We start from the raw sequence: 9,790 nt of genomic DNA, 5'->3' as shown, positions 1-9,790 counted from the left end.
AAAATAAGAAAACTTCCAGGGCCATTAGAAAGAGTCTATCTTTTCTTTGTTCAGCAGCTGAGGATGAAAACCAAGTCGTGGCACTGATGGTGAGGATTTAGAATCATAGCCCCACTTTGCTTATGCATCCTCCAGGGCTCATCTCTACATCAAGCTGAGATGGGGAAGCTGTAGGCCACTGCAGGGAGGAATGGAATGTTTGAGCATGCACACTCAATGCCAATAACTTTTGAACACCTGTCTCCCTGGCCCCTATCTTCCCAGAAGTTACTTTGCTGTGCTAGGGAATCTCACGCTCAGTGTTAGAAGAAAAGTCTTCCACTTTTCACTTTCCACTTTTTTGACAGCAGCTCAGTGCTCACAAGCTGAGGTGAATCTCCTCACATCCCACCCCTACCTCCCCTCATTGCCTGTCTAGGCCCGTGAGTTAGTTCTCAGCATCGCACAGATGGGGCAGTACCTGCTTCTGGAGAAGAGAGCCTATATACTGAAGGAACTACAGGGTGTTTTCAATTCACATCAGCAGGAATAGAAGAGCATGTTTAGGAGTGAATTCTGAGTATGTGTAGTAGATTTTTATATTTCATGTTCCTCAGCATCCATTGTGAATATAGGCCCAACCTTCTCATACCGGAAGCAGGACATAGTTACCCTTGATACTGTTTTTGTTCTCAAGCTCCTCCCAGTTCTTCAGTGTGGTTGGTCCAGATATCTGTTCTATACAATCCTCTGCAGGTGATAACCTCCTTCTGGGACATGTTCACTCCATCAGTCTGACTCACTCCTGTGACCCTGACATCCCATATAGCCTGTCCAGATGTGCACAGTGACCATCTCTTAGTCATGTTTTGACCCTCTGGGATGTGCACCTGCTTGCTCTAAGCCCATCCGTTAGAGCTCCCCATGGGAAACCTGCTTAAGTAATGTCATGGACACCAGTAAAAGTCTAAGCCCATCTCTCTCCTGCTCAGCTCCTGCCTGTGCATACTGTCCCTGTGACCTTCCTATTGTCCCTAACTGTTTCCCGTCTTCCTTCATGGGCCCATAAGTCAAAACCTTCTGTCATTTCATGTTTTCCATATTGGTTTTATTGCCTCCTCTGTGTCTCACTTGGCTGGTAGCCCTGCCCTAACTTTTTATTTTTTTTTTTACAGTGAGAACAGACCTCTTTATTAATATATTGAGATAAACTACAGAGACGGAAATACAAAAATGCATCATAATTCATTCAGCAGAACATTCATTAAAAATGAAAAGCGTTCTCTTTGACAGAATTCTCACACAGAAAATTTATCTGTCTGATATAAGATTAAATATTTTACAAATTAGACATTTAATTTTTAAACCTACTTTATAATCCTGAATTCACTACAGACAAGTAAACTCTTCTTTACCAGTTTTTCTTCATTTAATTTATACAAGGCTTCCATTAAAATTCTATCACATCTCGAAAGCTACCTGCAGCTTTTCAAAATACAAAGTAAACTAAGTGGAAAATCCTGTGCAGCAATCTAAAAACCAAACTAAAAGAAAGCAAAGTAGGTAAGAAGCATTTCTGAGTACAAATAAATTTAAAAACATATACGCAAAAGGCCTATACGCCTGTGTGCCTACTTTCTGAGATGGTGCAGAGACAGAATTCTTACTGAGCACAGTCAGGCTGAAACCGGGGCTGAACCCTAAATAGGCCGATAAAGCCTGGGTACTTTGGGGGTAAAAGTCCAGCACTCAGAAACTGGCTACGGGGACTGGCACCTGCAGACACATCACTGTCAGTCTTTTGGAATCTCCACGCTGTGCTTTTTGTAAGACAAGGTCTCTACCTCCAGATGGTCCGGACTTCAGAGGACGGGTAAGCAAGCAGCCCACTCCCCTGCAGCTGGTACGTACCGGTTTGTGGGACATTTGGCTAACAGCATGTTTTTCTTTACTACTCTATGCGGTATCATAGAAGTTTTAGAAGAATGTGTAGCAGTAACGGTTTTATCAGTAGACATGTGCACTAAGGGAAAGTTAATTTAGTTTTGCGTTGTAACCTTAGGTCACTGTGTAATTTTAGATTAATAGTGTGTACATGCAGGACGTGCAAGACCGGCTATAAAAACTGGTCAGAAATAAAAAAAAGTTGCTATTTGCCATCAGAGCTTTTAGCCCTCTCTATCTCAAAACATTTCAAAAAGCAGGCCTAACCTCTAAGTCCCTGACCAGCCATTCGGCGTTAACACAACACAAACATCCTTTATGTGTGCTTCTCCTCTTTGGTACAGTCCTACGATTCAACAGCAATCCATTTTGAAACTAATGACGAAACCCTCCAATGTCATGAAAATCTCTATTATTTTCGTGGTGTACTTAAATGGCAAAGTAGAATATCAGACTGGAATGTGCAGAACCTGGTGCCAAAGTGAATGAGAATTACCTTCATGCCAGGTGTCATCCGCCATGCAGTTACTAGACGTCTTGGCAACCAGTCATCACAATTTTTAATAACTTATTAAACTAGGCATTTTAGAAATACTTCCTACCCTTGTATATTTCCATTTTCTAGATATTGAAAGATAAAATTCATATATATTTGAAATGTAGGCCTTTCAGTAGGAATCTACATTTAGTCATGAAAAAGATGAACAGAAAAAATTCACACCAATGAAATTCAGTGAACTGATTTTCAAAGTTAGAAATAAAAAATACCCATTGTTAATGGAAGCCCTGCTCTGTGCAAACACAGTGTGGTCTATAGGAAACAATTACACATTTGAGGTATTAACTGGAAAAAAAATTATATATATACACCTATACATGGACTCCTCCACAGAATATTCACAAATCTAGTGGCCCCAACACCAGCAGATAATCAAATTAAATGAACAGGAATCACATATCAACAGGAAAGAGTTACACATAGGGAGTTTACAAAATTGTGGTATATAAGAAGTATTTTTAAATTAATATTTTGAGGAAAAATGTTTCCATTCATAGGAAAGTATTTAATAGTAATGAAACAATAAAGGAAGCCCGAATTCTAAGACTGCGCCTGCCTGATTATTAGAGAAATGTGCAAAAATTCCTTAAAAAGCTTCATTCCATCTATTTTTTTTTCTAATTGAAAATTAGAATTTAAAAACTTTTTAGAAGTTACTGCCAGACTACTAGTTTATTTCACTGGCTTATAGAGAAGTTTATGGATTTTTTTACTAGGGAGTAATCCAACATGGCCAATAGTCAAGGTTTTCAGCTATGTAGTGAAGATTAAAACTCAGATTTATTATTCCATTTCATTGGTTTTCTGTTTAGATAAGAAAAAAATTATGAACTTCCCTTTAGTTTACTTCGCTCAGTATGAAGATGGATAGTGATATGGGTCGTACTGAACCCAAACTTCGAATGGAAATGGGGAAGCTAAGTAAATGCACGAATTTTCTTCTTTTAACCACTTGGTCCTCTGACATAAAACTTGTTTAACTGGAAAGATGGTTCATTTGGTCCTAACATCAAGAAATATTTCACTGCCTTAACACAGGTGAGAGATTTTTCTTTTTAATGAAATATGTTGGAATACATTAAATAACATCAGCATGTCACGTGTCTGCATTTTGTTAAATTACAAGTGAAAATTACAAGATTAACCATTTAGTAACTATTTTACATACTAGTATAAATGAAGATTTAATAGAAAGAAAATTAAGCATAAAAGTGCGATTAAAGTGAAAGGCTGGCATTCCACCTTCCTGCTCCTGTGAACACCTGAGCGGACAGATAAGCAGAGTAGTTGATTGCAATGGCATATATAGGCCTTAAGGACATCACTTTTCTTCACCAAATCTTTGTAAATCATAAATAAGCATGTAGTGATTAGGAAACAAATACATACTTAAGCATTCAAGTGTAATCTGTTTCCAACATATATATTATTTTCACTTCCTCAATTGATACTAAATGGATGTTTTTCATTGCTGAGAATTCATTTTTCTTATTTGATCAAAGTAAATTCTGAAACTTAGAAATGACTAAATGACTAGCACTAATCTATTCAGGAACTAAGGAATCAAAAGGAGAAAAGGTACTATTTCTTTTCCCCACAAACCCTCAGAAGGACAATAATGTTTGTATACACATATGTGTGTATATAAAAAAGAGATAAAAATGTAAAGCATTAATAAATATAACTCTGCCAAACTTATACCAGTTAGACAAACCAGTAAAACAAAACTCAAAATGCCAGTTAGAGAAACTAGTAAAACAAAACTCAAAAGGCGGAGGATTTATAGGTGCTGATTAAAATGATGCAATGAAATTGCTACACTCGTGTAACTAAAAATAAGATAGAAAATACTGAGATTTTTATTTAAAAAGAGTGATAAACGTGAACATTTTACATCTCAAGATATCTAGTCTTCTTACTTGGTAAAGTTAACCCAAAGTATTTAGACATTTGTTAGTACTGTACACCAGGATATAGGTGACGGTAAGGACTCAATTTTAACATTTTTGTGCCTTGTGTGGTCAGGCACTCAACCAGTTGCTCTTCACAGTTGTTTGCAAATTTTATTTATTAATCATGATTTCCCTAGCATTTTATGAAATGTAACGGAATTCAGCACTGCAAATACTGTGCAAAAGTCATGTATGACTTTATGATATACACTTTATATTACTTTACTTGGTAACTAACTTCACTGATCCCCTTAAAGGTGGAATTAAGGAAGAAAGAACCTAGGCAACAGAAAGGGAAGTTGGCATAATTATCAACCATAATAATGTAAATTTCCCATTAAAACTGGAAAAATAAATAGTTGAAATTTTCATTTAAATTTTTATGAAGTTTCTGATATATATGAGCTTTCAAAATTTACTAGAATGCTATGCCATTTTTTTCTTTAAAAAAAACTTGACTCTACAGGTTCAAGAAAATATTTAAAATTGGATTTTCTTTGAAGCACTGCTATTTTCTTTTAAAGGTCAGATTTCCATAAACAAGTTGGTTAAGGTGTCCAGTTTTCCTAATTTAGCATGTTGCTTAGTTTAACCTCCTAGTTCAATCAGGAATTTCTACTGATTTACCTGGAAAAGGGGTTCCAAGAGAGCATTTTTACGAGATCATTTCAGCAGTTTTATTCAACAGATGGCATAAATTAACTAAATTCAGAGAAAACTCTTTAAACAGAAGGAAAAAGCCACTAGCTAGCATTTTCTTGCTACCACAAATCCACCAAAGATATGTTAATATTCCATTAACTGAGTATGAAGTAAAATCATTAAAATATTACAATTGTTAAACATAGAAGAAATGAAAACTTTTACATCCAATACATAGGCACCAAAAACTTCAATTTCTAGGTTGTTTTTTCTAGTTCCTATAGGATTAAGAAAATTATTCAATGATGAATAGATTTTTAACTCAGAATTTTTAAGGACAACTTGGTTTAAATCACTCTTCTACCTGCTGCCGTATTTCTGGTTACTGTTGCATGTGGCCAAACAGATCCTGCTCTGATCCCGTAAGTGCACTGTAATCTACTTATATGTTTGAAAGTTGGCATAGGGTTAAAGGCACAAAGCTGTATTTTAGTAATAATTCTTATTACTTACTTGTAAAAAGAATCCATTTACTTTTGGATCCTGCTTAAGTGATGACTAACAAACTGCAATTTCCTTGGGGAGAAAAATAGGTGGTCCTCTATAAAGAATACATTTTAGCAGCCTTCAAAGAAATATACATGAACATTACTGAAGTTGCAAATGGCATAACTGCATTTTACTGTTGAAGACCCTTTTAATTTAATATGTATAGCCATTCCCTCATTTTTCTCTTAAAATTTACCAGTATAGCTTTTCATTTCTATGCATGTATATGCATAGCAATTCATAAAACTAAATAGTAAACTGATACTCTACACCAGTTCATTTATCTCAATATATATTTTGGAATATAATGGCAATAATAAAAACATCAATTCTCTCTAAGCTGATAATGCTATAAGATTTTATATAAAATTAAACAGTTCTTTTATTTTTGAAAAAGTTTCATGGTTTAAACTCCATATATTTGACACTTTGTCAAGAAAAATGTGATTGTGTCATGTAACATTTATTCCATCAATTTAAACTGAAGTGTCTCATGGAGCTAAACATTAAAGAAATTAAATAAAAAGGCAATAATATTTATGTACACAAAATGATCATTCCATTAATATTTACATGACAAAGGAAACATGGAGAATCACTAAAACTGGAAATTGCTACAGGTGTGACAATCTTCTCTCCAGACATTTTTAGTTAGGAATCATATAAGCTTGGAAAATGAAAGTAATTGCCGAAGCATAACTAAAATACTAATTTTAGTTTTCAATTCTTACTATTTAAAGGAGCCAGTGGGGCATAAACCGTCCAAGATTCGGGAACTAACAGCTCAGATTAGTTTTTCATATCAAATCTGTTTCTTCATCTCTCATGATGATACTAAACTTACAGAAAAAACAAAAAAGGTATACATAAAAATTCCAGTTCATTCTCCTTTATAAGGACTGGTCAGCCGCTCTAATTTCTTACAGTTGTCCACTCTCAAGGCGTCCGCCTTGCTTCGCAGAAGATCATCGCGTTACACTTTTGGTGTATACTGCGTATCTTGTTTTTTGTTGTTTTTCTTTACACAAATGATTTCAAATATTAGTCACATAATCTTCTACTACACTCTTTTATACCTTTTTTTTAATCTTAACAATTTTATTTTTATTCTTTTAAATTTATTTGCCATGTTCTTCTATGCCGTGTCTCCATTGCTATCTGTTCCTCTAACTTAAAGGGGATGTATCAATAGTTTTTTAGTATCATTACTAAATCATAGCTGGATACATTAATGAAATCATGGGGTACCGTACGCTGGTTTTATATACAATTTAAAAATTTTCATCACACTGCTTAACATAGCCTTCCTGGCATTTTCTTAATTATTGTGTAAACACGTTTATATTCTACATTTAGTAAGTTTCACATATACCTTATAAGATGCACTGTAGGTGTGGTCCCACCGATTACCCTGCCGCCACCTATCCCCCACCCTTCCCTCCCCTCCCTTTCTCTTTTCCCCTTTCCCCATATTCTTAGGCTATAATTGGATTATAGCTTTCATAGGAAAGCTATAAATTAGTTTCATAGTAGGGATGAGTACATGGATACTTGAGCAATTAGATACTTTTACTGCCATCTTGAGACACTTTGCTAAGAACAATATGTTCCAGCTCTACCCATGTAAACATGAAAGAGGTAAAGTCTTCAACTTTCTTTAAGGCTGTATAATATTTCATGGTGTACCTTCTGTAATAACATTCCTTTATATTCATTTTTAAAGTCCTTGTTCACATAATAAACAACACCCCAATTTTCTGTCTACATTTTAATGGTTGGCCCTGGTCCAGATCTGGGATATAAGGAATAATGAGGATTAGAGACCATCAATTGGCTTAATAATGACAAGAGGATCAATACAATAATGGGCATCAGCTGGATAAACATAGAAAACCCTCCACCTCTTCTTTCTTCCTCTTTCATGGCCACTATGTTGATGTTGACGTTAATGGCTGTAACCAGCCCGTCCATTTCAAAATGAATGTACACTACCTGAAGGAAATCCACCACCAAAAAATATATTAAACAAGTCTTCTGGAGTTCTATCAGCTTGATAACCACTATGGAAATTAAATCTTCCATTTTTTGGGTGATTCTAAGCTTGTTCTTCATTGCCTGTGAGGTCGTATTGTTTTCATTGTTCTGGATTGCTTAAAACAGCATAAGAGTTTCCAATCTTTTAAAAAGCATCTATTGCTCCAGGTTGATGGTTTTTGTCTGGATGAAACTTCAAAGCAAGCTTTCAATAAGCTTTTTTTCAAATCTTCATCACCAGCATCTTCATAACGCCAAGTACTTAATAGGAATTTTTACAATTGTTTATGCTCAGAACTCCGTCTATTTGGTCTTTGGTATAGCCTTTTCCACCTTCACCACTACCAGATGTGCTGTCCTTTGTGCAATTAGGCTTGCTTTGATCACCACTTCCCCATGGTTTTCGGCAAGGAGCGCTATTTCCAGCTGTGCTTCCATTTTTCATAATTATTTCCAATAGTGCGCGTGGCCGAGGGCAGTGGGCGGAGCTTCCCGGCTTCGGCAGGAAGCGCTGGGCCTTCTCGCGGTGCCGGCGTTCGGGGCCTCCGGGGCGATCTCGACACATTCCTCCTCCTCATCCCGGTTCCCCTCCATGGCCTGAGGCTTCTTCCCTTTCCTCAGGTAGCGGCTACAGGCGGCCGAAGCCGTCCTGCGGAGAGGAAAGGCCGCCTGGCGGGGACGTGCGCCGGCGAGCGAGGAGGAGCGCAGGGGACCGCGGGGCGGCTCCACCTCCTCAGGGCGGCCTCGCGGCCCGGCGCCAGCCGCTTCCCTCCCGGCTCCGGGCCGGCTCCGAGCCCACCTGGCGGTCTGTCCGCAGCAACCTCCGCTAGAGCTGGCGGCGCAGCTCGGCTGCCGGTCGCGGGAGGACTTCGGTGGAACCCGGGCCCCAGACCTCCGGGCACGACTCTCGTGGACAGGGCGGGGGAGAGCCTTGCACTAACTTTTATCCTGAATAAGGCTCTCCTAGAGAGTGTAAGTTATCTGTTCTTTTCATTATTTTTTTTTTAAATTTTCAAACTTTATTTCTGCAAAGTCAGTCAACATGTGTTGGAAGGAAAGTGTAAAAGTTATTCTTGCATATTTGGGGAGAGTGGTTTTCTTGACAGGAATAAACTTAACACAAGGCAGAGCCACAAGGGCCTCTGCCAATATAAATAAGTTTCCTGTGAGAGTCATACTGGTTACACTCAGATAAGTAGGCGTTGTTCCTTTCACCCAAAATAAAGAAGTTCCCCATGAAAGGCACATTGTAAATGTCCATGACTTAATCCCTGATAGCCGTAGCCAGGCAGGGATAGAGCTTGTAGCCAATCTCCTGAGAGTCACAAGGCTAAAGAAGAGGAGATTATAAAAGTTGTAAAATGAAGTGGGATAAAACATAAGGCCATCAGTACAAATTTATTTACATGGGTGTACTCGCCCATGAATCTGGGATTTCTTATGGAAGGTCAAGTGCCCCGGATAAGCAACAATAATCAGTTAGACCTGCTGATTGAAACCTGGATTCAGTGCTGGCCCCTGTAAATGAGTTCGAAGTATTAGAACTCCTCTTGTATTCTGTGACCAAAGGACACCAAGGAGAAATGGAAATATTATAAGAACTTATGTGCATATTTTCCACTCCCCTTTAACTATAACCCACAGCCTAGGAGAGCTTGAGCAAAGCACCCTGCAGTCAACGCATCAAGAAAGAATTTATGATTATCCTGGAAAACTTTCATGGTGTCCATGTCTGTAGGCCAGAGACAGTGGGGTGGTTGTAACAAAAGATTAACTAACAGAACCGGAATTTGGTGAGCAATGTGGGTTTTTTTCTGTGAATTAGTCTGTTTTAGAAAATCAATTTACCACATTACCAAAATAAAGGAAAAAATCTAATTATCTCAATGGAGGTAGAAAAGACACTTGATAAAATTAAGTAATCAGTCATGACCAAAATGCTCAGCAAATTACAAAATAAAAAGAAACTTTCTTAATCTGATAAAGAGTATCCTCAAAATTCCTTCAGCTAATTCATTCTTAATGTTAAGACATGGAACACTTTCTTCCTGGGGTCAGAAACAGAAACACCACTTCAATTTGACCTTTTTTCTTCACACTTCCAGAAGGCACGAAAAATAAGTTAGAGGTA

At 37.5% G+C, this 9,790-nt stretch overlaps 1 pseudogene; it reads right to left on the bottom strand.

Moving 5' to 3' along the window:
- Positions 1 to 7,285: 7,285 nt before the first annotated feature.
- Positions 7,286 to 8,598, bottom strand: LOC128571270 (dnaJ homolog subfamily B member 14-like; annotated as a pseudogene).
- Between the last annotated feature and the right edge of the window lie 1,192 nt (positions 8,599 to 9,790).

This window comes from Nycticebus coucang, chromosome 18 (assembly GCF_027406575.1).
Source record: "Nycticebus coucang isolate mNycCou1 chromosome 18, mNycCou1.pri, whole genome shotgun sequence".
Taxonomy (NCBI): Eukaryota; Metazoa; Chordata; class Mammalia; order Primates; family Lorisidae; genus Nycticebus; species Nycticebus coucang.
This window is presented reverse-complemented; position numbering and strand designations above follow the sequence as displayed.